Below are 6,764 nucleotides of genomic sequence, written 5' to 3' on the forward strand. Positions count from 1 at the left end.
TGCTGACATGACAATAAATATATATAGAAAGTGGCAGGGAGCTTCAGATGGAAACGCTACTCTGCGATTACCGCCGCAGCTGTAACAAACAAGAAGGAACAATCCATCATGCATCAACGCCTCTCCAGATTTTAATTAATTACACTAACTTAGGACAAGGTCAGGGCTGCGCCGCGGGAGCAGCAGGGGAATGGATCGATTCGAGCATGCACGACCCCATGACGCAGAGCTTTTGGCTGAAGTCATTAAGAAGTTTGAGTCCTTTTGTGTCCAGCTTTTGTTCCAGGTGCCTCACCGTTTAATTATCCCACGTAGGCACGGAGGTGGATTTAATGCATGCGCATAATACAAACATATTCATCGTGTTCAACATCTCCATTATGATGAAACAATGCACTTTTTGCATCCAGATCCTGTGCGCTGCACGGAAGACAGAGCGAGGGTGAGGAAGGAAGAGTGCGTGAAGCACATTTTTCATGCTATTGGAACTCTTTGCTATCGACCTAATGGAAATACGATTCTTATCTTTGGCCCACGGAGACTGGCTCTTTAATTTACTCATAGATCATCGTGCTATGCAGCCTATCCTTAATTACTCCTATTGCTAAGTACAGTCATAATGTGAAAGACTCTCTAATACACAACTGAATTAAACGGATGAAGCAACCAGTTACGACAAGCATTGTAAATTGAATGTATTTCGTCGACAACACGAGAGCAGCGATTAAAGTCACAGCACAAATTGTTTAATTGTAGATATCAATGAATTGTGTAAAGAAATGTAATATGAAAATAGTTCAATGTCACATTAATTACAGTATACTGTACTGTAAGTAAAGGAAAAACAAATTTTGTACTGAGATACACACAGTGGTCCCAAACAAAGTCCTTTTTAAAGGGATGGTTAACCCATCATGTTGTTCTAAATCTTATGTCATTCTTTTTTTCTGCAGAACTCAAAGGAAAATTTTTTAAAGAATGTTGGTAACCGAATTGATTTGGTCACCATTGATCCCCTAAGACATTTCTCAAAATATAAAAGCCACATTTCCATTACCCTTTTGAGGCAATTGAAATTGCGAATTGAAAATACGCCCAATGGAAACACGTACATTTTGCAAAACTTTCCATATATATCGGGGAAAGAAAAAAAAAAAACTGTTTTTACACTCACATATGTCAGCAGATAGACACAGGACACAGAGGTAAGTGCAATACAAACAACAGGTTTATTGAAAAGCAGCAGAGGGGAATGAGATGAGCAGTAAGTCCGGGTAAGCAGGCGGGGAAAAGTCTCTTGAGTGTAAATGTTCTTGTTTTCTAATCCAGTGGATCCAGAGGGAACAGCGGAGCGTGGAGACGGTGGAGCACAGGAGCGATGGAGAACGGGGATAGGAACACAGGAGCAACTGGTAGGTAGACAAAAGGGAAGTGGGTCAGGTTAGTCAACATAGAATGTTTGAGACCAGACATTGAGTGAACGGGAGGAGTGCAGGGATATAGTGCTGCTAATTAGTGCTGACAGGTGGCGGTGATCAGAAATTAGGGGATTGTGATTTGGTGAGTGTTGTTGGTGGAGATTGCGGTGACTGTGGTGACTCTCTGACAACATGGGGTGGTTTTTCAGGCAATTTGAAAAAGGAATATTTTGCAAATGCAATGGAAACAGTTTTTTCGCATTTACAGGTCGCCTGGCATACGTAAAAGTCACATGATCACTCTTTAACATACTATAACCTCTAACAAACACCTCATATGTGGCCGCTCTCAAGTGTAAGGGACTTTGCTTGCCATTAATGATTGGATAATCTCTTATTTACTGACACGGCCTCTGGAGCTGATTGTGGTCACTTGAGCTTGTGTTTATATGTGACCCTGGACCACAAAACCAGTCTCAAGTCGCTGGGGTATATTTGTAGCAATAGCCAAAATTTGTAGGGGTCAAAATTACTGATTTCTTTTTTATGCCAAAAATCATTAGGATATTATGTAAAGATCATGTTCCATGAAGATATTTTGTAAATGTCCTACTGTAAATATATAAAAACATAAATTTTGATTAGTAATATGCTTTGCTAAGAACTTCATTTGGACAGCTTTAAAGGCAATTTTCAAATAGTTGGATTTTGGCCAAATATTGTCCTATGCTAACAAACCATACATCAATTGAAAGCTTATGTATTCAGCTTTCAGATGATGTATAAATCTCAATTTATACAATTTATCCCTGGTTTTGTAGTCCGGGGTCACATAGAATCATCCCAGAAGTGAAGTGAAGTGATATACTGCCAAGTATGGTGACCCATACTCAGAATTTGTGCTCTGCATTTAACCCATCCAAAGTGCACACACACACAGCAGTGAACACACACACACACCGTGAACACACACCCGGAGAAGGGGCTCTCCACACTGTTTTGCTAAAGATACACATTTAAACATGATTAAAAATAATGGCTAGTGCAGTGGCTGTGATATGCGTCAACCTACGAACATCTGTCACCATGACTTGTTGCGAGAGCAAAAAAGATATGTTTAAATACTATTTAGCATTGGGTTTTTTATCGCCATTTTTAAAATAACACTAAAGTTTTGCGCAAATCTGTAATGGAAACCTAGCTACAGTTTTAGTGATGAGTGAATCATGATTTTTTTTTTTGGTGAACTATGCCAGACACGATGAAAAAAAAGTGGTCCTTCCGTGAATATTTAAGGGAATGTTCTACAAAATTTTGACACCCTCAAAGTATCTATTGCTTGATAATTTACAACAACCTCTTTTTTATGTGGTTTTCTTGATAAATCTTCTTGTGGTATCATTGCTTAGAACAAATGGCACTTGGTGATATTTTGGTTCAAATGCAATGACATTCATATATTTTACATGTAGTGTTAGGTGTCACTGTATGATTAAACATTCCACTCATGGCTGTGCTTAGCTACAACAGGATACAGAAACAGGAAGTAATGTTTGTTTGCCATTTATTAACTGTCACTTGAGCAAAGAGGTTTACTGAAGAATTATCAAATTATTATTTTAGCAGAGACCCAAAAGAGAAATGCCTTATGTAGTCAGAGAAGATTCTCTTTTGGTAGCCCAGAAGATCTCATGCTGAATATGGAAGAGTGAAAGAGAAAAAAAAGGAGAGGAAGTCCTTTCATTCCACAGTATGTAGACGTGGTGTAGGTGGCCTGTTGTATAAAGAGCGTAGTGTTAGTACGCACTGTAATAAACACAATGTGAACAAATGCAGGCAGAGCACACTGTATTGACTGTAGCAGTAACTCGGTTTAAGAATAAAAGGAGGCCATATCACATGTAGTTAACCCCGGCCTTCCTTGAAGGTCAGACCAGGTACCTCTCACACAGAGAATATCAGAGAAGCGCACACTAACTAATGCATGTGGGGATCGTGCAGACCAGTTTGACCAAGACAGATGATAGATAGATGGATATATATAATGGGAATATACTTCAGAGATATTTTACTCATAAGAATTTCTAGGGCTGCCAATAATTGTGGCCAACATCCATTGGAGAAAAACATTCATTTCATCATGAGATTTTCTCCGCACTTTCAATTGTTTTACTTTGGTTTGAATGAAAGCTAAAAAGGATAAACAATGCAGGTTTATTTCCACAGTCGCCTTTACTCATATTTACCAAGGGTGCCAATATTAGTGGAGGGCACTATATATATATATATATATATATATATATATATTAGTATATAAATATGTAGTATATATATTTTTTAATTTTATGCAAAACATATATTATTCTCAAATATATCAAAGGTTGTATCTACTTTTCTATAATAATATTACATATGTATATGATTCATGTTTTAGTAAGACAAATATTTTAACTAATACAGAACTCAACCAGTACATAGAAAACAACAAAAGCCTTTTAATTTCGATTTTTCCTAAACTTAAAGTGGAATGAGTGTGATTTTAAAGAGAGAGAGAGAGAGAGAGAGAGAGAGAGTGTGATAACACTGTTTACATTCTGCGACTACATAAATAATGGCACAATCATAATCCAATATATTTATTTATTCCCTTTTTATTCATAATAATTATTTAAAAAAACACTTAATTTCATAGGGACTTTCCTTGAGTGTAACTGGTGTGCGATGCTTCTGTCAGAGCTTTTGTCAACATCATTGCCTCAGAGTCCCATTATCTGCAATTTGAAAGCATTTCTTTCAATTTTGCACACCACTTATTTATACTACTACAGATGACCATTTTAAGATTCCTGCTGAGGGATCAGAATAAAGTGATTTTGCAGATCATCTACTGTAAAATAATTTAATATGTCGGGTCAGAAGCAGTTCTCAACACCTAGCGAAGAAAATAAGAGTGAGTAAGAACCGCGGAAATAATTATGCTCTCAGGAATAGATTAAAACCCACTGTAAATGCTCCTCAACACATGCAGTTTCATAAAGTGATATGGCAGCATTACAGAACCGTAAATGTTCAGCTTCTAAAGATAATAAACTGAAGGCATCGTGCATTGGTGGTTTAGAGGAAGCTGACGTTTCCAGTGATGCATGCTGGGTGGATCATAGGATGATATGGATTGTTTGTGATGGATGATAAGAGGTGATATGTAAACACGGTATAATAGTTTTTCAGCTTGAGCATATACAGTAAACTGGCTCAGCTCTCTCATTGCTATCGCTCCCTCTTCTCTACTTCCCTTGAAATGACAGGGTGAAAAAACAAGAATAGGGCACTATAGAAGAGATCATCTGCTTTTCACCAAAAATTAAATCCTTTTTTTGTGTAAAAATGCAGCTACCTCACCTTCTCTCTCGTTCACTCTCCCTCTGGTGTTGGTATGGTTGAGTGGCCAGCCCATTTAAACTGCGTGAAGGACGCTGCACGCATGAGAGGTGGCCTTGTTCTTCGTGTAGCTTTTCTTTCTCTCAGCCTGATTTTATTTCATTCACTCTCTCAATCCAGACCCTCTTCAACTGACTCTAAAATAAGCCTTGAATTGGCACCGAAGAACATTCATACTCTATTCCACCCCCCACCCCTTTCTGTTCCTCTCTGACTTGGAAGAAGGGAGAAAAGGTACAGAACGCCATCAATGGAGGATTAGTTACTTTCATTTTTTAGAGCTAATCCTATATAAAACGTATCACGCTGAAATTGCATTATGAAATTTTAATAAGAAATCCTGCAAAAATCTCTTTTTAAATCCCTCCCGGAGATACTCTTAAGTATAATTACTAATGTTTTTTTTTAGCTTGTGTAGTTCAGTCAATCAAGGCGATCAGTTTATTAGTGTTTTTAAAAGACAAATAAAGGTCTACCTTCAGTTTATTGTTGACTCTTGCTGAAGGACACCATTAGGACATTTTATACACATTCTTGATTGTGATTGGATGTTTTGTTCAGTTTCTCTCACACACAGCATCATCACTATTGAATACTTTGCCTCCCTCTGTTACATTTCTTGTGTTGCTGATAAAAGTTTATTTAATTAGTAAAACATTTGGCTTTCCCTCAGGCTTTGTGCTTGCAGTATGTTAAAGCTAACCTGCTCTTTTTCTACATTTCTTTCTTTTCTCTCACCATCTCCTGGAGCTCTAGCAGGTGATTTCCATTAATAGGAGACAAAATATTGGGTCTAAAATAAGCATTTTTAGTCAGTGAAAGGAAAAAGGGGAAGCTTAATCTTCACAAAATGTTAAAAGTTAAGAATTAAGGGTCAATCTAAAAATTATTTTTACAGTGTACAACAAAGAAAAAACCTTTTTAAAATATTTAATAATTTGTGTGCTGTCATGTAGAAAAGTTGCTGAGATATGCTGGGTTTGTTACTTACCAGTACCACTACCTGTGACCCTGCATAGGATACGCGAGTATACAAATAGGCCTAGATGGATTTATGGATGGATTTGAGATTATGAACTTTGTGCTGCAGAATGACAAACTCCCTTGACAACAATAAACCAATAAGTCTGAGCTGTTTTTTTAGAAAATCTGTTTTTGAATAACAAGGAAACTCCATAAGCTATCCGACACAACATCATTCGACTGTAAATTCTATTTATAGATAGTCAAATGAGATAATTTTGCATTGTAAATAGTTCACAAAGTATTCTACCTTTTATAGTTCCAGAGATCCACAGAAAATGCCATCTCATACTGAAGAATCCACTAGAATGCACCACAAGAGAATCTCTGTAATGCTACTTGGGTAGTACTTTTTATGGTTCGTTCAGTGAGCTTTCACCCAGCACAAAAAAATTAAGGTTTCAAATAATAGTTTTGAGAACAATAAATTATTTAGAATAGCATGCAACCATACCCTAAGAAATAAGTCATTAAATTAGAATAAAAAAATACAATGTTAATTTTCATTTCTATGATAACTGACAGATCTAATGAGATTAATTAAAACGAGATTAATTAAGAGATGAATTAAAACTGCAGTGTGATGAGGTCATGTGACAAAAGTGTAGAATACTAATGTTTAAGTGGTTTATTTTTGCGTAATGCATTCTGTTTCACATACTATTAGGCACTACTGTGTACTGCACAATCTGTAGTAAGGATGCTAGCATTCCATTCCTAAAATAGCCAGTGTGTGAACTGTGTGAAATTAGATGGCCGTGTAAATGCATCTGTGCATGTTTTAATCTACACAGTATTCCAACTTGCTAACCAGAAAGTTGACATCAGGTCTTCTCCTCTCAACCCACCCACTTAATCACCAGCTTCTTTATTGGGCTAATTAAC

This window comes from Barbus barbus (genome assembly GCF_936440315.1).
Source record: "Barbus barbus genome assembly, chromosome: 8".
Lineage (NCBI taxonomy): Eukaryota > Metazoa > Chordata > Actinopteri > Cypriniformes > Cyprinidae > Barbus > Barbus barbus.